This window comes from Equus przewalskii, chromosome 31 (assembly GCF_037783145.1).
Source record: "Equus przewalskii isolate Varuska chromosome 31, EquPr2, whole genome shotgun sequence".
Taxonomy (NCBI): Eukaryota; Metazoa; Chordata; class Mammalia; order Perissodactyla; family Equidae; genus Equus; species Equus przewalskii.
Window position 1 is genome coordinate 25,925,524 of NC_091861.1, and position 26,871 is coordinate 25,952,394.

At 41.5% G+C, this 26,871-nt stretch overlaps 1 protein-coding gene across 8 annotated transcripts in view; it reads left to right on the top strand.

The window, feature by feature from the left end:
* The window catches only part of NEK7 (NIMA related kinase 7), a 160,728-nt gene that overhangs the window by 33,663 nt on the left and 100,194 nt on the right, over window positions 1-26,871 (top strand). The window contains exon 2 of one of the 8 annotated variants that reach the window (XM_070602456.1): window positions 7,908-8,002. The exons of 6 other annotated variants lie outside the window; for them this stretch is intronic. The gene's annotated coding sequence lies outside the window, so the exon portion shown is untranslated. Of the gene's footprint in view, window positions 1-3,690; window positions 3,784-7,907; window positions 8,003-26,871 lie in introns of those variants that run through there. One more of the 8 variants, XM_070602458.1, reaches the window with a different exon arrangement.

Here is a 26,871-nt window from a genome sequence, read left to right on the forward strand (position 1 = left end):
AGCATTGGAGGCCCAGTGATGAGGAGACAGACATGTGTGTGACTCTAGGAGGCGTTTGTAATGGTCTCATATCATTGGGAACTCTAAAGTGGCTCAAAGTTCATGTGAAGAAGATGTAAAAAAGGTTTTTCTTTCCTGTGTTCCATTTTTTCTAAAGGACATCACAAGTGGAGATCTGTGAGTGCAGGGGCCTCCCCTGGACTTCCTCGAACCTTGTGTGTATTGATGGTGCCTGGACCATTTAACAGTTTGAATGTGTAATTAACAATAGCTTTCTTTTCTTTTTTTTTTTTCCTTGAGGAAGATTAGCCCTGAGCTAACATCTGCTGCCAATCCTCCTCTTTTTGCTGAGGAAGACTGGCCCTGAGCTAACATCTGTGCCCATCTTCCTCTACTTTGTATGTGGGACGCCTGCCACAAGCATGGCTTGCTAAGCGCTGCCATGTCTGCACCTGGGATCTGAACTGGCGAACCCCGGGCCACCAAAGTGGAACCGCTGTGCCACCGGGCCGGCCGCAACAGTAGCTTTCTTTAAAATGGTTTTATAATGAGATATGCACATGCCAGATTTTAGTTTTTAAAAAATGTATTAATATTGCTGCTTAATACTCATTGATTCTTCACAGTATACTAGGCACTCTAGCAGTCTGCAAGGCCTTGACTTTATTCGCTGGGCAGTTTTCACAAGTGGTACAAACATTGTAAATAAATACATTGTGAATAAAGTACATAGTATTCCAATTAGGCATGAGAATTCTTGATAATCATTAGTTTATGACGTTATAACTCAGTGCCGTCTTTTGGAAGAGTAGATTAAAAAGCACTATACAGTTCTGAACTTTATTTCTTCAACTGATGGACTTGACTTCCTGTCGACCTGTTCTGACCGAGAGACAAATTTTACGTGGCTGTTGTTGGAAAATGCGGAATATATTTTCCATTTTAAATAGTCCAGTTGCTGATATATTCATTATTTATTATGTTTTTCATTATTTTTCTAGATCATTCAAAAATCTAGAAGATTTCTGACTAATGGTTGACTTAATAAGGATTCTTAAATGAAATTTGGATTGTGTTTAAAGCAGCTTTACCAACTTTAAAACATATATACACACAGTGTAACAGTGATGGCAACAGTAACAACAACAGGGTTATCCTTCCTTTCATTAATGAAATGACAAAATATTCTAAGCTAAAATAGAACATTACTGGTGGGTCTGGGAACATCCAGTGACAAGACGTTTTTGAAAGGTACTAGGAAAATGCGTATTAAAAACAGTGTCTTCCCTGGTCTCTTTCCAAAATACCAACAAGCATGCTGATGGAGACACTGGGTGCATTATTTTAGGTGTCCACTCTCCCTCTCTGAGATTTCTTTTACTTAGCAGGCACTGCCCACATTCTGTATTTTTTCTTTTCTCAGAAGAGAAGCTTTTTGCTTAGTGATTCTGTACTTGAACTTTGGTCTTTCATCAATGGGAATTGTGTCCATCAGTTGAGATAAGCCAGGTTTTCTGGCAGATAGTTTTGTTTTTAACAAGTCTTATCAGTGATCGCCTCCTTTTGTGTGTGGTCCAGTTTTGTGAAACTACATAAGGTGTAAATAACTCACTTCAAACTCCCCTGCGAGGGAGGAAATGAATTCTGCCAATTCAAAATGTGCCTCAGTAGATCTTCCTTGAGAGATCTATTAAGGTCTTGTTCTGATTTATAGAATTAAGAATTTCATTTCTTAACGTATAGTGGTCTAATATAAAAACATTAGAAATTTAAGAAATACCATGTTTTGACATATTGAAAGTTGCCAGCCAGCCTCCTCTGAGCATCCATGAAATATGACCTTTCTAGAAGTATACGTTGAGTGTGAGGAACAGACAGGATTCCTCCCATCTGGAGGCAGAGCTGCCTGGAATGCCTTTTCTGGCCCATTTCTTCCCTTCTCTTATTCCTTTACCAGATGAACTCCTACTCATCCTTTAAGCCCTCAGCTCAAAATCCCTTCTTCAGTGGGAAGAATGCCTTGACACCTCGTCTTCTCCCCAAACTCTGTTATATGCTCCCTTGTCACCTTGCATTTTTCATTTGTCAAGCATATCACACTTGTTAGTGCCCCTCCAAGTCACTCCTTCTAACTGGGTCGCGTGCTCTGTGAGCGCAGAGTCCACGTCAGCTTTGTGCAGGTTGCGTGCCCAGGGCTTAGTATAGCGCCTGGTATGTCATAGGCCCTTAGTAAAGAATGTTAATGTGGCAAGGACGTGACCATAAAAATACTCAAATGGGTTGAATTAAATGTGTCTAGCTTATTCTGTCAGTGAAGAGATCAGTGTCAATGAAATTGAGTGAAACTCTGAAGATAATAGAAGAAAAAGGTGGTGTGGTATGTGAATTTCCAAAAATTGAAAAAGACATTACATTAGAAGGTTTGGTCTATAATCACACAGTCGTATGTTGCTTAACGACGGGGATACATTCTGAGAAATGCGTTGTTAGACAATTTCGTTGCTGTATAAACATCACAGAGTGTCCTTACACAAACCTGGATGGTGTAGCCCACTACACACACAGGCTATATGGAACTCATCTTATGGGACCACTGTCGCATGTAGTCTGTCGTTGACAGAAACATCGTTATGCAGCACGTGACTATTACTGACTTGCCTCCTGTCGTGGATTTAAGCTAACCTGAAAATAAAGTGACCGGCTCCTTCCTCCAGATCCGCTTCAGTTGTTTTATTTTTGTGTGTCCTAACTGTGTGGCTATCTGTGCATTAAACATGCTGAGATGACGGGTAAATTGTCTTTCTCACAGCTGACCTTGGTATTTAGCATATATGGTTTTGCTCTGCCGTGCTCATCAGGCTTTCTTCAAGATGTTAACATCGTGGCGGATTTCTGTGTTTCCTTTCTTGGAAAACGTTGCTCTGCCCTCCCCTGTCCGAGGTCTAACGGATATGGAAACCGTTTTTGTAATTGTTTACCGCTTTGACGTCTACTGACCTGTGGGAGTAGGTTTGATGCTGTAGATAGAACAGGAGCATATCTCAAAGACGTTTTTTTCTTTGTTTTTAAAACATGCTTTTTCCTTTCCTTAATTATGCCCAAACTGATTTAAGTGTTAGAAACTATTATTCTGAAATTTTTCTTACACTAATGAGAGTGTTGTACCAAGTACAGAGCATACCGGTGAGCACACACTGGAGATAAGTTAATTTCTGTGTGTGTGTGTTTTCTTGTATTCTTACAAACTGAGCTCAGCACATTCCTGCTAACTGTGAAGTGTCACCTGGGGAAACAGCCTTAGAAAGCTGTGAATTGTTGAATCTGGAAGGAAACAGATACCTTCTTCACGTAGTCTGACGTGCAGTTGTTTTTCTGCACATTGTATGATAGATGCTTAAGTCTTAACTACACATTGGTGAGGGAATAACAGTAGATGACAGGGACCAGAGGGAGAGGAAAGATAGTCTTGTTATTTGTTTCGGTAGAGTTTGCAATAAAACATTTTATGTAAATATGTAAGTCTGGGTTTTATTGAAAGAAAGGACTCATTCGGTGATTGGTTTCTGATCATCTTCCAGATAAGTTGTCATTTCTGTTTCAATTTCCTGAGGCTGTACCAGTGGGTACATACGGAAATATTGAAAGTGAAAATGAAAATCTATCAATCATTTTCTTTGTTAAAACTGTACCCAGAATCCTGGCCCTGGAAGATGACCGAATCCCAAAGAGCTGTGCGGGGCAGGGGAGAGAGAACTTACGCGCGATTCCTTAACGGGCTGGAAGGTTTGTTACCAGATCACCTTTTTAATGGCCATTTCATTTAAACTTGTGGCAGATATGTTTAGAACAGCCAGATGATTAGTGGAAATTATTTTTAACTTGTGAAAGGAAGTATTTGAAATTGTTTCTGTAGCTGTTGAAACTTTCTGCTTAATTTTCTGGTGAGTAATGAATTCAGGTGATGTTTGTGATGTTTGTTTGTGATGTTTGGTGAAGTAGAATATTAAATGCCTCAAAGTAAATATTCTGATTTGTTAAACTTCCTCTTATACAGTTTCCTTTAAAGGCTTGAAATGCCAGGATACTGTGGAAATAACAGGTGGTGTTTTTTTTTCAGGATTGTTATTTGCCAGCTATCCTGCAGGCCGGCAAGGAGTACTGAGACTCTAAAGGAGATTTCAAAGCAGGCACGTTTTGCCACAGCTCCCCAGGTGCTGAGAACAGACAGTGAGACGCGTGATGGGAGCAGGCAGTTGATTCCAGCACAGCAGAGAGCAGGAGCATCAGCATTGTGGTGCTGGTTCTCCTGCCTGCGAGTCCCACTGTGAGATAAGATGGGCCTGCATGATGGCTCTGCTTGCGTTGAGTTGGGTCATGGCTGAGGAGTCCAGGGCTAGAGGCTCAGCACCTTTTGAGGCAAGCAGTAAGCAAGCCTGTCCCCCTCCCTGGGGAGCAGGCAGGGAGCACAGTCTCCCTGCAGTCACACTGTGGCTGCCTTGACCTCCCTGACCAGCTACAGAAATGGCTCAGGGACGGAGGATGGTGGGTGCACATGCAGTTTGGTGCACTTGGTGAGGATGTACAGAGACGCATAGAGCCCGTGACGGACAGCCTCTCCTAACAGCCCACCCTTTGGCCATATACATTCTTGGCTGAAGTCACAGTTTTACATTTTTATGCCACACCATCAGCAATTTGGATTAGATGTGCTGTCAGGCACTGAGACTAGATCCATTCAAATTATCTCATACAATGCTCTATAAGGATGATTGTCAACAGGATGAGGCCAGCCTGCTCTATTCGTCTCAACCGGGTACCCCAGGATTCTGGATTCAGCCAATTGAATAAAGGCCCGGAGAGTACCAGGAGATCTTACCTCAGATAATGAGTTGACTTCCTTTCTTACGGGATGTATGGCTTGCCCCACCTGTCCAGTGGTATTAATTCATGTATGTCCTGCCCAGCCAGGATGTGGTTTAAGGCTCGAATGTTATCCACTATGGCTTGTGCAAAGGAGTTTAGACTGACTTACCGGTCTTTGGAGCTTGCACAGTCTCACTGACCGTGCTGACTAAAGTTGAGGAGAGGTTCCTGACCGTTTGCTCTAGGGCAGGAACTCCACTGCCAGGGAACAGAACTTGCACTGCTCTCTGGAACCAGACTCTGTGTGACCCCTGGGTGGGCTAGCCTGCAGGAGGCACACGTGGTCTCCAGACAGTTCAACTAAGTCCCGGGCCTCCTTTTCGGTAGCTGGGGGCTGGAGGGTGAGGGGTTTTTCATTTACTGTCTCAGGGTAGCCTGCGTTGCTCCCAAGAATTTGACTTAGAAATGGCTGGTCCCTGGGTCTTATCAGAATTGATGCGCCACCCCTGGGCTTTCATGTCAGTCAGGTTCTATTCCAGAGTTACTGCTGCCTGTTCTTTGTTTGAGCCTGTAAGTCAGCATGGTTTCATCGATACAGTGGAACCAAGTCATTCCCGAAGGGAGAAGGGCTTGTTCCACATTGCATTGGTGCAAACAGCGAGAGAATTCGAGTACCCCCATGGCTGCTCAGTCATCCTGTCTTGGAACCTGCGGCCAGGTGAGAGTAAAGTGGTCTTGATGTTCTGGTACCAAAGGGATTGAGAAAGAGGCTTTAGCAGTGGCCAAGAAGGCATGTCAGTTGTCATCGGTTTCTGCACTTGAGTCAGTCCCAGTCATAGTGTCTGGAACAGCCAGAGCACAGGGGCAACAACTGAATTCAGTTGGTGAGAATCCACTGTAGGCTTCCAGCTCCTGTTAATCTTTTTTGCGGGCCATGCGGGGCGAATTTATCGAAATACTGCATCTCTCAATGTTCTTGCCGCCTTTAAGTCTTTAGTCAAGGTTGTGATTTTTTCTCCTGGAATTCTGTATTGTTTTTATTCTGTAACATGGGTGGGAACTGCCTCACTAGGTGGTCTGTGATGCACTTTTCCTACTTCCCCTTCCTACGGGCAGATCTTCCAAATTGAGGAAATACCCACTGGATTTAACGAGCGTTCACAGTACAGATGTGTCAGACGTCAGTGGCAGGTGTGCATTCAGCAGTGGGAGCAGCATTGGAGCAGCACATTGGGGCTCAGAAGGTTCCACCTGGGTGGCTACAGTAACTTCTGTTTCTTTTATTCTATTTTCAAACTCAACCAATTGAATGTGTGGCCTTTGCCCTTCAAGAGAAGCTGGCAAGGTAGCCGCTTGAACATCAGTATCCAAAAGAGCCATAAAAGTTTGTATGCCCCGCCCTCCCTTTCTTCCTGCGGTCTCCCTGGCGATGCAGAGACCTTGGCCCCATCTCCTGTCCCCCTTCTCTTTAAAGGCTGACAAGTCGGGGTTGGAGGGCACAGGGTTAGAGAGCAGAGGTACTGAAGGGTGCCACTCGGCTTCATGGTTCCTCCAGGAGTGGGGGATGGATTTCCATGGAGGAATCTGGTTCCGTCGAGGCACTTCCAGTTTCAGCCAGACTGCCCTGGTTTCAGCCGACTGCTTGCTTTGGGGCTTCCATAGTTCACTTTCTGAGCAAAATTTCTTTGGTGCTGATCCCATGCATGTCTTCTTAGGGAAATCCCGTCTTAACAGCCATAGTCACATCGCCTTCCGGCTGGGCCCTTTTGGAGGGGTTCCAAAAAGTCGTTGTCTATCTCAGCTCTCAGCACACTGCTTGCCGAACCAATTTCTTTAGGGAAGAACCTGAACCTCATAGAGAATGCAAGGAGTAACAAGATTCCAAAGGGAATGACTGAGTGGGCAAGCAGGTTGGCCTGCCACAACTTCATAGGGGACGGATGTAGACAGTGAGACTTGGTGATCAGAGCGAGCTGGAATGGAAGGCGCAGGAGACAGCAGGAACATCAGCATGGTGCTGCTGGTTCTGCTGCCCACGGTCGCTCCGTGCGATGGGTTGCCCGGATGGCGGCGGTGCAGGCAGTGAATGGGGCTGCAGCTGAGGACCCCGGGCTGAGGGCTCAGCACCTTTTGTAGCCTGTGGCAACCCTGTCCCCCTCACCCAGGGAGGAAGCCCTTGTACTGAAGTTACACTGTGGTTGCTCTGATCACTAGCTGTAGAGAGGGCTCATGGTCTGAGGAGGTTAGACCCTGTAGTTGGTGCACTCACTGAGGCCATACAGGGACACTTGGGGCCCATGGCACATGGCATTCCTGACATTGTTGTTATTAATACGAAATACCTAACCTAAAATATTATAGGTATAGGTGTTTTTCAAATAACATACGTGTAATAGTAGAGTAATATGTTACATTTGAGTTCTGCTTTCAGAGTTAATAAAGTACTTTTGTAATTTATGTCATTGAGTCATCCTGACTACTGTGTGAAGTAGGTCAGGAAAGTGTGATCATCTCCATTTTGCAAAAGAAGAAAACTGATGGTCAGAGAGGTTAAGTGACATGTGGTGGGTTATATATATGTGCAAGTGGAGGAACCAGACCTTGGACCCATGTCTGTTGACTCCCATGTTTTGTTTTTACTGCCCTGAACCAAGTATGCTAAATGAGTAGAAAATAATGATTTGTCAGTTATGGATAATATTTGTATGCCAATGGTATTTCAGTAAATTTATTACTCTCTTGAGGCTTCCTTCAAAATCCCAAGTTTGCAATTTGCTTGGGAAATGTATCTGTTAAAATTTAGTCCAGTTCATATGTGGCTTATTACATATTTTGGATATAACTCTGACTTAAGATTTTACTGGTTTCAGTGTCATACAGGAAGAGAGAGTGAAAAAGATTGTCATTTGAAATAGACATTTAAAATTCTGTTATTTCTGGTTATGACGTAGTTAGTCCCCGATTGTATGAACAAACATCTTATAACTTGATTAGTTACATTTAAATTACAGTTGAGAGAAAAAGTTACTATTTGCATCTTTCAGGTTGAAAGAACGAAGGATTCGTTCTAGCTCTGAGTGCGATGAGCAGTTGTAGGATCCTCCTGAGGAGAATATCCTAGCAGGCGGGCTGGTGTGAGGTCAGACTTTCCATTATTAATCTTTCTTTTAGTTTTTATAACTTCTGGTTGAAAATTCTTTCCAGGGAGCAATTTGTATACAGATTTTCAGTCTGGGAACAAATATCTCATGACCCACTTACAGGCCTCCTGAAACACTCAGGTTAGTGTTACGGGCTCTTAAGATGAAGGCTAATTTTATGTTTCAAAATATGTTTTCAAAATATTTATTCTTTAGGGACCGACAGCTTAAAGTTATTTTATTCATTCCTTGTGGGGCTGTGTTATTTTCAGTACTATACTCAGAATAGCCACTAAGCTCAGATGATAAACTATTAAAAATTGTAGAAGCTAACTACTCAAACAGCATTTAATCGATTTTAAGAAGTTGTTAGAATGAATAATGGATTTATGTACTAACTGATTTAAAAGTTAAACTTAACTTTAGGTTCCAGTGATTAAAAAAAAAATCAGGGGGATCATTATTTTGTGTTAATTATTTGATTTGTATTGCTGTATAAACAAATATATTAATTTAAGAATACAACACTGTGTTAGGGTTCTCCAGAGAAACAGAACCAATAGGATACACACACACACACACACACACACACCCACACCCACCCCCCCACCCCCCCACCCACCCCCTCTCTCTATATGTGGTTACCTTAACCTATGCAGCTAGCTATATATCTAGCTTTATATCCATCCGTCCACACACATATACAAAGAGATTTATTATAAGGAAGCAGCTGCTGTGATTACGGAGGCTGGAGAGTCCCATGATCTGCCATCTGCAAACTGGAGACCCAGTAAAGCTGGGGGTGTAATTCCAGTTTAGTCCAAAGGCCTGAGAACCAAGAGCGCCAGTGGTGTAAGTGCTAGTCCAAGGGCAGGAGAAGACCAGTGTCCCAGCTCAAGCGGCCCGTCAGAGTGACTCCTCCCTTCCTCCACCTTGTTCTGTCCCGGCCTCAGTGGATTGGATGATGCCCACGCACACTGGGAGGTCAACCTACTCTACTCCATCTGTTGATTCAAATGCTTATCTCATCTGGTATCACCCTCACAGACACGCTCAGAAATCATGTTTGACCGAACATCGGGGCACCCCATGACCCAGTCAGGTTTGACCCATAAATTAACCATTCCAAGTGCCATGAAAATTCTTTCCTATACTCTTAGTCATATTATTTCCCGAAGTGATTGTGTTATACTTGAAACAAATGAAAAGATGAAAATGTTCCGATGAAAATATTGCTTCAGCATTGTTTCCTTTTCCTGAAGATGTATAAAAAAATATCCAGGGATTCCCCCCCCTCCGCCCAATACTATCAGAGTTGCCATCAAAATCCTCTGTGAAAATCTGCAATGTAGTCTGTTTTAGGGTAGTCATCCGGGAACATGTTGCCAGTTTTCAGCGAGTTACAACAAACATAAACAGACTTTTTGACATTCCTCTAAATTTCAGCATGCCTCCGTCTTCCTAAATCTATACCCCAATATTTTCTCACAAAACAGGCAACCCAACTCAAACTGGGAGAGTGGTAGAGTTTTTTGCCGTTATTTTCCTTTAATGCTTTTAGATGACCTAAGCTTTAACAAAATATTTATTAAGAGTATGCTGTTGTATGGATTGCATATGGTTTTTGGAATGGAAGATAGTTTTTCTAAATGAGTAATTATTATTGGAATTATAGTATTAGTATTTTTTCTTAGAAATATTGTGTTTTGTTTTCCACCATTTATTTCCACCATTTATTAGGAGATTGGCTCAAGAAGAAAAGGATGGTAACTTTTATTATGTTTTATTTCCAACAAGTGGAATTTGTTAGAATCTTGACTGTTCTAAATCAGTAGAAGGATTTTGCCATGTTTTCTATTACATTAATAGTAAAGGGGTACTGATAAATTTTATGTAGTATTTTGTTTGGTCCCTCTGCTGTTATTTCCTTTGCTGTAACTTGTAGTATCATTTTTATATTTTCAAAGTGTTTTAAAACAGGTAGTAACAGAGACCAACATTTAAGTTTACAGATCATCTTTATTTTAACTCAGTGGATTAGGGACCCTCAAACTGGGAGACCAACAAATGAAGTGGTCCTGTAGGCCGTTGGTACCTCTGGGGGCCTGGGCGACGTGAAATGCTCTTTCCAGCATGTCGCTGTCATAAACGATGCTGCCCTGAGCATTGTTGTGCCTGTCTTTTGTGCACGTGTGAGTTTCTTTAGAGTATATACCCAGGAGGGGAATTGCGGGGACATAGGTACATTGCCCTCCAAATATTCTCACTTGCAGTGTATGAGAGTTCCAGTTGCTCCATACCGTGGTTTTATCTTGCCTGAATTTAAAGTTTTTAGCCTGTTTGATGGGTATGAAATGGTATCCTATTGTTAGTTTAGTTGTATATCCCTGATTTGTACTGAGATTATTTTTTCAGATGTTCTTCAGAAAATTGTCTGTTCATGTCTTTTGCCAATTTTTAAAAAATTGGGTTGTCTTTTGTTTACTGAATTCTTTACAAATCCTAGATACTAATTCTGAGTTGGTTGTATGTATTACGAGTATTTTTTTCCTGGTGTATGACTTTGCACCTTTTCAGTTGTCTCTCTGGATGGACAGACATAGTTGAGTTTGTCAGTTTTTTTTTTTGAAGAGATTGGCCCTGAGCTAACATCTGTTGCCAATCTTCCTCTTTTTTTTTCCCTCCACAAAGCCCCCCAGTATATAGTTCGATACCCTAGTTGCAGGTCATTCTGGTTCTGCCATGTGGGATGCTACCACACCATGACTTGATGAGCTTGTGTAGGTCTGCGCCCAGGATCCAAACTGGTGAACCCCAGGCCACCAAAGTGGCATGTGAACTTAAGCACTCGGCTGCAGTGCTGGCCCCCTCAATTTTTTATAGTGGTAATCCCTTATTAATGTGTATACGCATGTATGTATGTTTATATTTATTTAAGGTGGTAACCAGGTGTCCTGGTACTGCTTATTGAATAGTCTGTATGTCTGCCACTTGTCCTTGATGCCTCTTCTATCATATGTAAGGTTTTCATACATGAGTAGTTCTCTGGGTTTTTTCTTTTGAGGAAGATTATCCCTGAGCTAACATCTTCCACCAATCCTCCTCTTTTTTGCTGAGGAAGACTGGCCCTGAGCCGACATCCATGCCCATGTTCTTCTGCTTTTTTTATGTGGGACACCTGCCACAGCATAGCTTGACAAGCAGTGTGTGGGTCTGCGCCCGGGATCCGAACCAGTGAACCCTGGGCCACCGAAGCAGAGCACGCAAACTTAACTGCTATGCCACCAGGCCAGCCCCGAGTAGTTCTGTTTTTGGGCTCTTTTTCTGTTCTGTTGGTCTTGTTTTTTTCTGCTTTGGCTGCACTTTCAATAAGTCTTGGTATCTCTTTGGGAAAGACCCTTTACCTTGGAGGTGTTTCTCAAAAATTTCTTGGCTATTTTTGGCTCCTCTTTCTTTCATATTTTACAGTTAGTTTTGTAGACGTACAAACACCTGCACACAGTTTTTCATCTGTGGTTGAGGCAGGCCAGGCAGAGTTGGGAGTGCACATGGGCTTGATCAGTCTATGGTGTCTGCCTCAGTGGCCATGGGTGCCGTGGGCTTCCTGCGTTAGCCTGTTTCCTCTTGGGCACGGTAACAGAACCAGAGGGGAGAGACCTGGGCTTTTTGGGTACTACTGAATCCCTAGCATCTAGAACCATGCCTGACAGACACATTTGTTGAGAATTAATACATGAAGACAATTACGAGAATTACGTGAGTAATGTCTGTAAGGCATCTAGCCCAGTGCCTGGCACTTAGGAACCTATGAATAGTCTCTACTCTTGTTTCAATCTACTCAGTGATTAAGTATCTTGATTTATTATGCAAGCATAAATAGAAATTTCTACAATTTGATTATATTTGTAATTCTGTTACTTAACATATATTCATTTCATTTTTTTTCAATTAACATTTCTAAAAGGATAATTTTTAATCCATGTGGTATCTGCCTTACTATGTAGTTACAGCGACAGAGATAGAAATATATGAATACCAGTATTACAGAGCGCTATTACTATAAAGATCTGTGTAAGTTTCTTAATAAAGCACTTTCCTTTGAAAATGTAAATTAAATATAATTGCTTTTTTTTAAAAAAAAGCCTTTATATTGAAGTGCAACAGAGAAGAACAGTATAGTCTATTCAAGTGTACAAAAATAAGTGAACACACCCACGTGACCACTGCCCAGGTAAGGATATACTCGAGTGTTACCCGGACTGTGGAAGCCGTCCTTGTGCCCCATTCCTGGCCTTACTCCTTCCCTTGATCCTGGTTACTGGTCTGGCGGCTGCGAGGGGAGGTGGGAGTGGATCCTGATGGGCCTCGCGTGTCCTACAGGTAGAAGCTTCTGTATTGTTTTCGGGCGAGGGAGGGTCGGCCCACAAGGTTTTAGGTGATCTGGAGTTTCAAGGTTTTCAAGCCTGTTGACCCAAACATCCCTGCCTGAAGTCTCAGAGTCCTGGTTCTTCCCAGTCAGGATCCTGACCTGGATTAGCGGTCTTGACAGCGTTGACTGTTCCAGTTTCCGTTGGTGGTCTGCTGCCCCGATTGTTAGCTCCTGGGCTCAGTCCTCAGCCTGTTCTGCTCTCTGACTGCGGAAGGTGAAAGAAGCCTTCTTACTTTTCACATGTGACTTCAGTCAGTCTCAGTTTTTCATCCCCGCCTCCCCCCACCCCCCACCCCCACCCCCAGTTCATTGACAGCCCCAGCAGCAGCGGATTCCATCGTCCCTGTAATTACTGCTTCTTGTCACCTCTCAGGGGCCTGAGATTATTTCACCTGCTGATAAGTCTCCATCAACTGGTACCACATCCCACTTCGTGCCTAGTAGAAGTTTTGACATTCGGGCTACTACTCATGGGAGATGCTGGCCATACTCACCTGCCACCTGTGATCCAGCTGCAGAATCCCATCTCAGAGTCTGCTTTCTGGACCATTCCTTAGCAACTGTCCTTGGCTGAATTCTCCAGGAAACAGACTCTGAGATGGAGATCGGCATGCATGGCCTTTTTTTTTTCTTTTGTGTATAATGCATTTGGGAACAACACCTGGGAGGGAAGCAGGGCTGGGCAGAAGGAGCGGCTTGAATCGCATTGTAGTTGCAACAAAGGCTTCAGCCGATCCCCTGGGAACATGCAGGAGCTGGAATAGCTCTTCAGGCTTCTCCTAGGTTGGTGGAAGGGGTCTGGACCTTCGTACCCTCACATTGACCAGTCATTGGATGCAGCTGCCTGGAGAGGGACGCGGGTGGAGCCCTCAGCAGTTGTCGTTCCCTGCAGCTTGGGGACTGAGTGCCCAGTCCCAAGGTGCCACGTGGAGGGTGCACCACGGCATCCTCTGCCAAGGTGTAGATGCTGATGTGCAGACTTCCTTCTTTTCCATATATGTGCTTAATGCTATTAATTAGTTAACTGTGTGGTTTAATGCCTTTTTATATGTACTGGGTTGTTTAGTCTGCTTGTTCTCTTTGCTGCCGAGAGAGAGGTTTTGCAACTTCCAACTCTTGATTGTGGAATTGTCCTTTTTTCCTTTTAGTTCTGTCCGTTTTTACTTTACAGATTCAGGCTGAGTTATTCGAATGAAGGATTGCTGTGTCTTGTTAAATTGTAACTTTTGTTTTTATGAAGTATTCCTCCTGTTTTTACTAATGCTTTTTGTCTTAAAAGCTTTGTCTAATGTAAGTATATTTACACCAGCCTTCTTTCGGCCCGTGTTCACACAGTATCGTTCATTCTTTTAAAAAGTCTTTTTGTGTCCTACTATGTAAGACGTGACTTACAAGCAATTTAGAAGTTTTAAAAGTCTGGTCTGATAATTTTTGTCTTATCGTCGAAGTTTTCCATTCATTTACATTTAATGTCATTACTAATATATTTGAATTTAAGCCTGTCATCTTGTTAATTTTCTCTTGTTTCAACTGTTCTTTGTTCCTTTTTTGCCTCTTTTCCTGCCTTTTTGATCATTCCTTTGTTGTCGTTTTGCATCCCCTGCCCGTTTGCCCTGCTAGTCCTGTGTTCCCTCGCTGTTCTGTCAGAGAACACTCGAGAGACTTGAGCCCCTCTCTCATTAGAGCCAGCGTTAAATTAGGACTTCTATCACTCCGTGGGCAGTCCGTTTGTTTCTTTTTATAGTTTCAGTTTCCTGATAAAATTCTCATTTTCAACTAATTTATGCACCTTCTTAATCATAATTATTTTCGAGTTTGTTTCTGATGATTCGAAAATCTGGTTCTTCTCTGGGACTGTTTTGGTTTTTTTTCCTGAGGAAGGTTTGCCCTGAGCTAACGTCCGCTGCTGATCTTCTTCTTGTATGTGAGCCCCTGCGACAGCATGGCCACTGAGAGGCTGGTGGTGTAGGTCGGCGCCTGGGAACCGAACCTGGGCTGCCGAAGGTGAGTGCGCTGAACTTAACCACTAGGCTACCAAGGCTGGACCTATGGGACTATTTTTATAGTCCTCCTTCCCTCCCCCGCTTTTTACATCACATGTCTGATTTCTTGGCTAGCCTGGGGATTTTTTATTGCATACTAGATACTGTGTATGAGAACTTGGAGGGGCTCTGAATGGTGTCACCATCTCCAGAGGGGATTCATTGTTTTCTGGTGGGCTTATCACCTTCACCTTGATCAGGTGGAGGCTGGCCTGTCTTCAGGGATCTTGAGTGGATGCCTGGCGCTTTCTGTCCTCCACTTTCGTCTCCCCAGTGCCATGAGTCTGCCAAAATCTCTGCTTTGCTTTTTCTCCTGTTAGTAACTGCTTTCTCTTGGGTTTTTTGGGTCATTTGTGGTATAAGACTTACTGGGTGCCTTCCCCACGTTTTGTATTTATTCATGCTGAGATCTTGAGAGCCATAGAATATTAAATAGTGATTCTTGTGGTATGTGATGTACAGTATGTGTATGTTTTATTGTACGTGATGTCATTAATTTGTGGACTTTGTAGGGGGAGAGGCTGGTATTTGAGTATGGTGAGGAGAGAATAACAGAAATGTAAATTAAGGGGCCGGCCCCGTGGCGCAGTGGTTAAGTGCGCATGTTCTGCTTTGGTGGCCTGGGGTTCGCCAGTTTGGATCCTGGGTGCGGACATGGCACCACTTGGCAAGCCATGCTGTGGCAGGCATCCCACGTATGAAGTGGAGGAAGATGGGTACGGATGTTAGCTCAGGGCCGGTCTTCTTCAGCAAAAAAAGGAGGATTGGCAGTAGATGTTAGCTCAGGGCTAATCTTCCTCAAAAAAAAAAAAAAAAAGAAATGTAAATTAAGGAGTCCTGCTAGAATTTATTCCATAGGTCGTTCTAAATTTATAAAATAGTTAGGATAGCCACAAAACATTTCAGCCTTATTTTAGTATAAATTTAATAGGTCTATATTCTGTTTTATCTTATTGACTCATTTTATTAATCCCATTTGAAAAACCAGGAGCATATAGTGGAAATGGGCAAGCTCCAAGGTCAGTAGAGAGAGTTCAGATAACAGGGCCTATAAAATGTTTCTCAGGTCCCAGAATTTCACTGGGCCAAAATGTGACAAACGTTACTTCTGATCAAGGGTTGGCAAACTATGTCCTCTAGGCCAAATGTGGCCATAACTGTTTTTGTAAATAAAGTTTTATTGGAACACATCCACCCCTCTTGCTCTATATATTGCATATGGCTGGTTTGCTGTTGCAGAGTTGAGTAGTTGCAATAGAGATTGTGTGACCTGTGAAGCTTAAATTTGTTTACCACCTGGCCCAAAGAAAAAGTTTGCTGATCCCTGCTTAAGATGACGAAACTTAAGTGATTCAGTTCTTTTCATAGACTCCATTATTAATATTCTAAGGAATTGGCTATAGCTAAAAAAGTATTTTCCCCTCTCTCCTGTTGTCCTTACTTGATTTTTAAAGTTGCTTTTCTGCTCCTATTTTCTTCTCTCTCTGGAACCTCACCATGTTGATAGTCTATTGGGAAAATAAAGGTGACCTTGAGAGACACTCGGGGTGTCTGCACCGGAGAAGTGTAAGTGATGAGGAAGCGTAATGCGTGGGAGACGTGTCTTCCCACACGGTGACCGTAAGCAAGAGACACTCGAAGGTCACAGTCAAGCTGTATTTCAGAACGTCCCATATACTGAGAGAGATTTGAGACACACTCTCTGGTTCAGAGCCGTCAGACTCGGGGAGCCCTTTGCGGAGCAGAGGCTTTTAATAAACTGTATGGCGATCACCAAGAACACGGTAGTTTGGATTTAGCACCAAGCTAAAATTTCACTTCTGAGGATAGTTTATTGCAGTCATTCATCTCAGGGCGTCCAGTCTGCTGACTCTTTTTGGCTGTACCTAAAAAGTCAGAGGTACTTCAGCCACATCTGTTTCCAAACCAGAAATAACTCAGACGTGGCCTCAGCAGCGCCAGAGTTCCACATTAGTTACACTGGCTTAGGACCTAAATGTTCACAGGCATCAATCATCGTATTAAAGCTTCAGTGCTGTTGTAGGTGTCGTCAGGAACATGAAAAAATGTGACCCAGTCTTTGTTCACAAGGAGGACCGGAGAGGGCTGGTTTGGCGCCTCTGTCACTGCAGCAATGCCCTGTCAATCACTGAGGAACTTGCCGAAATCCCCGCTGTGGAAACTCGTTACTCTGGAAGGTGTTATTTTTGGGCCGGCAGCAAATGACTGTAGCACCTCTGTAACGCTGCGTGCACGGCCTCGCAGGCAGGCCATGCTCAGCTTCCGGGTCCTTCCTTCCGTTTCCACTGCATAGTCTGACCAGACGTCCCTGCGGTGGCTGGGCCGTGCTGGACCCTCCTGACTCTCCTCCTACCCAGAATGACTCCTGGGTCTGGGATGGAAAGGTCCAAGAGAAAACAAGCAAAAATTTCTGGGGAAAAAGCCTTCCTGCCACATCTTTTTTTTTTAATGCTAGAATTGACATATTTGAATTACAAGTGCTTTTAGAATAAAAGAAAATATTTAATATGAAGTTTTCCTGAATTCTCACACAGCGTTTATAACCATTTCCGCCCCCGCCAATGATTTCTAAAGTCTGTTAGTCTTTGTGGTTGGAATGACTATATGAAATTGAAGGGGGGTGAAATAGATGTTCTGTCACATCCCTTTGGATTCTGAGATGCTGCCATTCGATACGGAGGGTCAGATGGTCGCAGTCCGTGTCCACTCGGGGCTGCGCCTCTCAAGTCTAATGATTGAAACCATCCTCCTGGAGCTTCAGTTACAGTTGAAGATATTTTTGGGAAAAATGTGTTGTACACTGACGTGGAGAATAAAAACTGCTCCTTGTCCTTTAAAAGAAAAAGTAGACTTTGAATGAATTTCTCACTTCCGTGGACTCGTTTCTCATTACCCCGCCCCAGGTTCCACCCCCAGGTTCCAGGGGGGACTTTATCCTCACGCTCTTGGAAAGTCTGAGAAGTTAGACAAACCCTTCAGAACTCTGCTACTTTAATGCCCAGGAGAAGCAGGCATTTCGGTCTGTGGGGACTTCGGTCTCTCTACCAAAGAGGGCAAGAGGGTTCTCTTGTTGACTCTCTCAGTCCTACTGGCCTTTGGAGGATAAACCCGTGTTCAGAGAGTAGGGATTGTGAGAAGTAAATGACGTCTATGAAAACGCTCCCTATGCCAGGAGGAGTAGCGGCAGAAATAACAGAAGGACGAACCCCACCCCCATACCCACAGCAGGGGCTGCTGCTGATGAGAACTCAGAAGAGGAGACACTGGCTTCATCCTAACGTGGGCTGGAAAGTCACAGAGGTGGATTTCATCTGGCTTTGGTTTCCCCCGTTCCCTCCTTCCTTCCTGGATTCTCATACAAATTTTTTTTTCATACATCCTTTTCAGGAAAGTAGTAGCCTTTGTATTTAGATGGTATAATAGAGAACTCTAAAGAGGAGATCATGTCTTAACACTCATCTTTGCTGTGCTGTAACATTATTTGGCACATGTCTCCTAAACTGGCAAATGTCAAGATGCTTGCTTTCTCTTTTTAAGTTTAATAGCTTAGACCTATGTATTATTTTAAAAATCAAACTCAGATATTTCATTTATAGATATTGTCTGAAATAACTATTGCAAACATTGCAATTTGGGGAGTAAATTGGATTATATATGGATTTGAAACTAATCGATAACTTTAGATCTGTTTTAAAAAAGGAGGGAGGATGGGACTGGTTCTGTGGTCTGGTGGTTGGGTTCAGCATGCTCCGCTTTGGTGGCCTGGGTTTGCAGGTTTGGATCCTGGGCACAGACCTACACCACTCGTTAGCCACACTGTGGCGGCAACCCACATACAAAATAGAGGAAGACTGGCACAGATGTTAGCTCAGGGCAAATCTTCCTGAGCAAAAATAAAAAAAGGGGGAGGAGGAGATAATTCAGAAGAGACTTCTGTGGGTGCCTGAGAGATGTTTGTGTTCCTTCTCGATTTTCCTTCTTTTTAAAAAAATATGATAACGTGTAATAATCACAACATTAACAACAACAAATCCATTCAGGATAGTCCACAGCTGCTGCTCCCCTGCCCCTGCTTCCTCTAAGTCACCAGTCAACGTCCTTGAATAAAAACTCCATTGCTTATTTTTGTTGGGGTCCAATTTAGACTCAGAAAGAAGTTGAGCATGAACTGCTTCTCTCCTGTTCTCTGCCGGAGTCTCAAACAGCTCTATTGGTGGGGCCGAACGCAAGGCACAGTTTTGGCATCTGTTGCCAGAGTGCTCATCACTTGCAGCTGCAGTAATGCTCCTGGACGCAGAGAGCCACCCTGAAAATAGACTGAACCCACCGCCTGTTAAAGTCAAGTGCTGTGTGGTTCTCAAGCCTGGTACTGCACCATCATCATCTGTGCACCTTTTCGTTTATTTGTTTTTTAGTGGCGAAATCTAGGTCTCACTCCAGACCTGTCCAGTCAGAATCAGGGATCGGGATGTGGGGGCCCCAGCAGCTTTGGTTTTTAAAAAAAGTTGCTGGCCCAGTGGCATAGTGGTTAGGTTCAGGTGCTCCGCTTTGGTGGCCCGGATTCGCCAGTCAGATCCTGGGTGCGGACCTATGCACTGCTCATCAAGCCATGCTGAGGCAGCGTCCCACATAGAAGAACTAGAAGGACTTACAACTAGGAGGTACAACTATGTACTGGGGCTTCAGGGAGGGGGAAAAAAGAGGAAGATTGGCAACAGATGTTAGCTCAGGGCCAATCTTCCTCACCAAAAAAAGGCATACCTTAAAAACCACACAAACAAAAAAACAAACAAACAAAACCCTCCACAGGTGATCCCAGTAGCCAGTCAGGTCTTAGAACTACTGATTCATAGCATACACACAGGATTAATTTTGTTCAAAATGACATATTAGGAAATAACTCTTATTTAGGTTTAAATGACTGTTTGCTATGGGAGAGACATATTAATGTGTAATTAAGAAAAGAAGGAAAGGCATTTACTCACAACCTACACCGCACGCTTGTTTTGGCTTTCTCTTATGTATCCTCAGGTGCAGTCTTGAATTTGAGTTCATCCTGTCGCCTATATAATAGTGGTGTCTGGAGTCTGTTTCTTATTAGGTTTGCTAAACTAGAGAAAGAGTAAGAGCAAGTAAAAAGTAAGTAGAAAGGCAGCTCACTGTGGTGTTTATTTCCTTAGATGTTTAAGTTTTTTTTTTAATGTTAGGAATATGAAACACTAAAGTTTCTAGGCAGAGGAAAGTGCCACTTCTCTTGCATATTATTTTGTGCAAGCGGAAAGGAGGAGGGAGGGAGGAGAGTAAAATTTTGAGGACTTAGCAAGGGCCATATATTATTGTCCTATTTTACAAGTGTAAGATTTTGGATGTGCTAAGACAAACCAAAAAATTACCCTCTATAATATTTTTAAACACATCCATTTTTTGGCATTTTTGATTTATAACAACGTGACTGACTTGCTTTTGCAGTTTAAAATAAGTTAAAAAATGTAACTTTATTCTGAGAATTAAATAATAAGGCAGAACCAAAATGTTAGGTAACAGAGAGTTTGTATTAATTAGATTCATTGGGAAATGAGTTACGGTATAGTCACAACACTGGTTTCGGAAAGTCAGTGGATCTGGGAAGTGGTGAGTTGGCTGATGTGTGCTCATTTAGTTTTTGGGGCGGGAGTCCCTTGATTAATCTAAGGATTCTGTTTCATGTGCTACAAGCCCTGGTATCGAAGACTCTCAATATATCAATGTACATTAAAGAGGGAGGTAAAATTGAACCAGCAGGTGTCAGCAAGAACCGTAGTAAAAACATTAGTCCCGCTTATCTCAACCTTTATTTTGTTACTTTTCAGTGATGCTTCAGTGTAACACAACTTTACAATGATATTTCGATGGACCCTCATCTGTATTCTTTCGGATGTCTTAGAACACATGTCTGAAGTATAGCAACACCTCCAGAAAGGTTTAGTTCAAAGAAAAAGATGTTTGCCAAGTGCTATGAACTTTTCCTATTTCTGTGTCTTGAAAAAAATTTCCACATAAATTATCCCATGTCAAAAAAGCCTGTATTTAACAGTTTAAATATTTCTCTGGGTATCTGTGTTGTACTTTTCCAGTGTTCCATTCCTGCTGACTAGGTAACGGCCATGTGCATTTTATAGGAATAGGAGCAGGAATTCATAAACAGCTGTCCTCATAATGGACTTAGTTTTCCAGGGAAAATACGAAGTTTATATTCTTTCAGCATACAATTAGCTATTTTTATTTTAGACCTATTTTAATTCATTGAATAATGAGGGGGAGGTAATGTCTACTTTTTCACAAAATTGAAACGTTTGTTGTATTTCTTAATTTACCGTAATTTTTATTAGAAATCCTCTCTCTCATTTCCTTCCTTCTCACTTGATGACTTGACAGAGATACGAGTCCAGTAGACAAATGTGAAATCCAGGCTGTGTGATGCTCTCGTTAGAGCAGTAAACAAGGAAAAAGTAAGTGAGGAGAAACCTGCTGAGACCACAAGGAGGGCATGTGGGGTGCAGAAGGGTTTAGGAACTTTCATTGTCTATTATGCTATCATACCAAATAAAGACCTTCCATTTTACATGCATCCTGAACCTATTAAAATCTAGGATTATCCAGCAGTCCCATTCTTAGATATTTCCCCACATGAAATGAAAACTTACATGTGAACCTGTATGCAGATGTTTATAGTGGCTTTCTTTGTAGTTGTCCAAGACTGGAAACAATGCAAATGTACTACAGTTGGAGAATAGATAAATGGACTGTGGTACATCCACACAGTGGAGTACTACTCAGCCATAAAAATGCACAAACTGTGTGCATCAACATAGGTGAACCTGCAGTGCACCATGCTTAGTGAAGGAAGCCATACTCAGAAAGCTGTGTTCTGTATGATATCTGTTTATGTGAGATCCTAGAAAAGGCAAAACTGTAGGGATGGAATACACATCAGTGGTTGCCAGGAACTGGGGGAGAGTTTGAGTGTAGAGGGACATGGGGGAATTGTGCAGCCTCATGAGACTGTTCCAGTCTTGAGTCTGGTAGTACTTCCATGACTGTGCTTGTCAAAATTTACAGAAATTGCACACGAAAAATGGCAGTTTTACTGTATATAAATTATACCATAATAAAAAGAAGTGCTAAAATAAATTTTAAAAAAGATACATAGACTAGAAAAGTAACAAAGATAATGTTAATTTGTACTCTTCCTTTTCCCAGATATTCTAATAGGAACCATAGAACACTTTCACTTATCCCTTCTGTTTATATGTCAGTTTTCATGTTTTCAATTCTAGATTCATTTTTAACTCGACAGTCACTTTCATCTGTTGTTTTATGCAGATAGTGTTTATTTAAATTTGCCCTCTTGCCTTTATCTATTATTCCTTTCTGCATCTTCAGCCTTCCGTCTGAGGTCATTGTTGGTCTGCCCGTTCTCTCTGCTGATTTTTGTTCCTGTGGTCTTATTTACTAGGGTGCCTGGTTATTTTTTATTATGTGGTTGATATTATATGTACAGGACTATTGATAGGAATAATTTGAAGCCTGAGAGATTACCTTCCCCTGGAGCGTATTTTCAGTTTGTTTCTGCCGGGTGTCTGGGGGTGGTAGCTATCAGATCACCTCAATCCAGTTTCAGGATTTCACATGATTTAGTGACTAGAGAACTCTCTCATGTAATAGGTTTAAGGCTTTGAAGGTCCCAACCCAAATGATGGGGTTGTCCACCCGAGCCCCTTGTTGAGCCGTGGACCAGTTTCTGTTTCTCCAGTCCCAAGAGGCTAAAGAAACACTGTACAGCCTCTCAGCATCATGGCTGCCCCTCCACAATCAGTACAACACTTAGTGGGACAAAATGCTCAGTGTCAGACTCTCTTCTCCTGGTTTCTTGCACCCCTCAGATAGTGATCCTTTAATTCTTTACTATTTCCATAGCTCTGTGATGCATTAAAGCAGATTAAAAAATATTTATTTTGGGGACCGGCTCCGTGGCTGGGTAGTTAAAGTTAAGCGTGCTCCGCTTTGGCATCCCGGGGTTTGTGGGTTCAGATCCTGGGTGCGGACCTACTCTACTCATCAGCCATGCTGTGGCAGCATCCCATGTACAAAGTAAAGGAAGACTGGCACAGATATTAGCTCAGGGCTAATCTTCCTCACCAAAAAAAAAAAAGTTTATTTTGTGCACCTAGTTTTCTGCAGAGCAAGGGTTGGTCTGAATTATCATTTTGCCATTTTGGAAGCAAAGGTTACCTGTACCTGTTTTCATACCCATATACATATACAAATAATGCTTTTCTTAAAAACAGTGTTAAGATAATTTTATGCATTTTATCATGCAGCTTGCTGTTTGTGATTTCATATATGATGATTTCATATTAGAATCGTAGGCAAATTTTTGGTTGCTACATGTTTACCTCTGTGCCAGGCACTGTTGGAGTACAATGATGTAGAAGATAGACAATTTCCTACCCTCATTTGGCTTACATTTTGGCATGATAGATAGCTTAAACAAATAATGACACAATTAACTAATTGATAGTGTTAAGAATGGTATCCTTTGAGTACGTATGACATGGAAATTTGTCTCAGAGTCTTGCTTTTTTCACTTCACATTATATTGGGTACATCTGTAACTATCATTAAAACTCTTAATAAACATTTTGTCAGTCTAGTGTTCCATTTTATGTATTTACTGTAATTCATTTAGCCATTTTCCTATTGTTGGATCTTTACATTGTTTCCAGTTTTCCTTTATGAGAAGTGCTTCTCTGATAGACATTCTTGTATGTAATCCAAAATTCACTCATTTATTCCTTTAGGAGAGAGTGGCGGGGTTAAGACTACTAAGGAAAAGTGTATGAAAGATTCTTAATGTTTATTGTCATAGTACTTTCTAGAAAGGTTATTGCACTCAGGTAAGCATTATATACAATTTCTGTGTGTTTGTTTGTTTTGAGGAAGATTAGCCCTGAGCTAACATCTGCTGCCAATCTTCCTCTCTTTTCTGAGGAAGACTGGCTCAGAGCTAAAATCCGTGCCCATCTTTCTGTACTTTATATGTGGATGCCTCCCACAGCATGGCTTGACAAGCGGTGCGTAGGTTCATGCCTGGGATCGGAACCAGTGAACCCTGAACTGCTGAATTGGAACATGTGAACTTAACGGCTGTGCCACTGGGCCGGCCCCTACAATTTTTAAGTATGTGTCATTTTCATAGGCTATCAATTGTGTAATATTTGTTGCTTAAATTTGCATTTCTTTATCATGACAGTCACCATGTTTTGTGTTTATTTCTAATGTACGTTTCTTTGTGCCTATTAGACTGTTAACAAAGTTAAGACGGAACACCCTGCCTTATGAAGGAAACTGTGGGCAAGATTTAAGCTAGAATTTGATTTTCTACCAATCTTTTTCCAGTGCTGTAATTTTATTATTTTGTATTTGGGTTGTCATTTTTAACTGCTTCTATGTTGAGAATACTTTAAAAAAAATGTGTAATGAGTACCAGGGAATAGCTTCCAGACTCTTTAATAATACAAATTACATATTAGATAAGGAGCGATACAGTTGGTCATTGTCACGAAAGAGTGAAACATGAAGAGCCCATGCATAGCTCTCTTCCACAGGTCTCACTTCACGGATGACACGGTTTTAAATCTTCCTCAGATCCCGGGCCGTTCCTGGAATGAGCCGTTCTGATTTGTCAGCTGTGTGCACAGACGTGCTTATTTTTCATTATTTTGAGGTGTTTAGTATTTATAGGAACTTTTTTTTTTGTACCAAAACTAGTGTAAATAATGTTTTAAGAGACTAGTTTAGTACAGACTTCTAGAAAGGATGAGTTTCCAAAGTTGAGAAGTAATAGATTATTGAATCATAGTAGTGACTGAAGAGTTTTTTAAATAACATATTTCCTGGTAGTAATATTCTAATTGGAAGAAATGCAAAGTTTTGTCGTAAAGGTATGCCGCTGTTTCTTTGTAGACACTGGTATAGCATAACATTTTTTTATATTGTATCTTTAGATTTATTTTTCGAACTTTTAATTTTGACATAATTTGAGATTTACAGAAAAATTATAAGAACAGAACAAAGAATTACCATATAATTTTCACTCAGATTCCCCCAATGTTAAGATTTTACCACATTTGTTTTATCATGTGTATAACAGTATAAAAAATATATAAAATGAAACCTTCGAGATTTGTTGTAGGTGTGATGTCCTTGTTACCCCCCAAGTACCTCATTGTGCATTTTCTAAAAACAAGGATATTCTCTCACGTAACCACAGTATAATGATAAAACTCAGGAAATTGACACTGTTACAATATTACTACTAATATACAGACCTTATTCAGATTCCATCATTCATTCAGCTTGTCCCAATAATGTCCTTTCTAGGAAAAGACAATCTTGGGTTGTGTCTCGTATCCCCTTGTGTCTCTTCAGCCTCTTGGAGTCTGGAGAAGTTCTTCAGTGTTGCTTTGCCTTTAAGACGGCGATGGTTTTGAAGAGTAGAGGCCGGTGATTTGATAGGTGTCCTTAATTTCGGTTTAGTTGATATTTCCTCATGTTTAAATTCAGGGTTTGCCTTTTGGGCAGGAATAGCACAGAAGTTACGTTTTCTTTAAGTGCATCATATTTGCAGCTACCTGACGTCTCTATGTCCTGTACTGGTGCTGTTAACTTTGGTCATTTGGCTAAGGTGATATCTGCCAGCTTCGCTAATATGACATTATTCTTTATTATTTTGTAATTAATAAGTATTTTTGCGTGTGGGGGAGATAATTTGAGACATTGTAAATAACTTCTTCCACTAGTTTAGCATCCATTGTTGCCTCTTCCCTGAATCAGTTATTTCCCTGATCACTGCAAATGGTGACTTTTTAATTCCATCATTCTTTCTTTATTAGGTGACACTATCTTGTAAGGAATAGCTTGCCCTTTTCCCACTATTTATCAACTTAGATCTTTATGGACTCATGGGTTCTTATTTTATTCAGTGGATTATAATCCTTTACTCTCAGATTGTTCCAAACATGGCCAGTGGGAACCCCTTCAAGCTGGCTCTATGTCCTTTTTACGTGTCCACACTGTTCTTTGAACACTACTGTATTTTCTGGCACAAGATGTTTCAGGCTCAGCTTGTGCTTTCCTAGTCCCAGCCCTGGAATCAGCCATTTCTCCGAAGCACCCTGACTCCTTTAAGTGGAGAGTGGCATTTAGAAGCCAAGACTGGTGCTAGGTTAATGTTTTCAACTATGATTGTTGAGGTTGTGATGCCCAAGAAACCTTCATCCTTCTCTTCAAAGTTCTGGTAGTTATTGTATTACTCTTAAAAATGTCCTGGTAGTGAGACAGAAATGTGTGAATGAACTATTGACGCTGAGTACTCCTACTTAATTTTCTTTGTGTTGTCTGATACGGAAATGTCACTTGCTTGATGACGGGAATTACTGGATGACTCAGTTAGTTAAATGAAGACAGGAGGGTGAGGTCAGGAATATTCCTGCTTGAATGGTGACTTTGGGGCCAAGATAAATATTTAATTCTGGATTTGAGCATTTAGACCCTGCCAAGTATCAGTTACCCTAAAATTTCCATGATACTCTTTCACTTTTTTAGGTGTCACATATACATACAGTTAAGCCAGTGACTTTCTTTTGGGCACGAGTAATATGGCTGTTTTAATACCATTGATCCTCTTTATTGTTATTCCTAAGTTATTGCTTTTTTGGTTAATGAAATAATATTAATATTTTCTTATAGAGTATCTAAATGTTACATATAACTAGAAGGAATACTGGAGATTTTATGAATAACCTTGACGATTGAAAGGAAACTTCATTTTAAGAAAAGGAAACTATCAAGTGAATTTGGATTAGTATATACTCTTCAACTCTTAGAATTCTAAAAAATCAAGAAAAGAAAAACTTCTAAAACCATTATCTGAAGTCTCTCTTTAGTTTGGTATGTGCATAGTTACATATTTAAGCTTTAATACTGTGTCAAGAACGGCTGTAGAGAAAACGGATAGCGTGATGGAATTGTCAAAATATGTTTGGAAACAAAGAGAAAGTCTTTTTTTAATGAATAGAATCTGTACATACCCTTTGTTAGTCAAATCGGATTTACTTTAAGCTTTAAGTTAGAAGTTGAATTTGGAAGATTGCAAAATTGACTGGTCTTTATGTGTTTACTGTTAAATAATTTTTGTTGTAGAATGAAAGAAGTATTTTTCTTTACCTAAGCATTTTTAATATTAACTCTCAATTTTTTTCTGTCCAGTGGCTACTTATAATTTCTTTTGACTAAAAAAATCATGATCACAAATAAAATGTACCAAATGATTTTC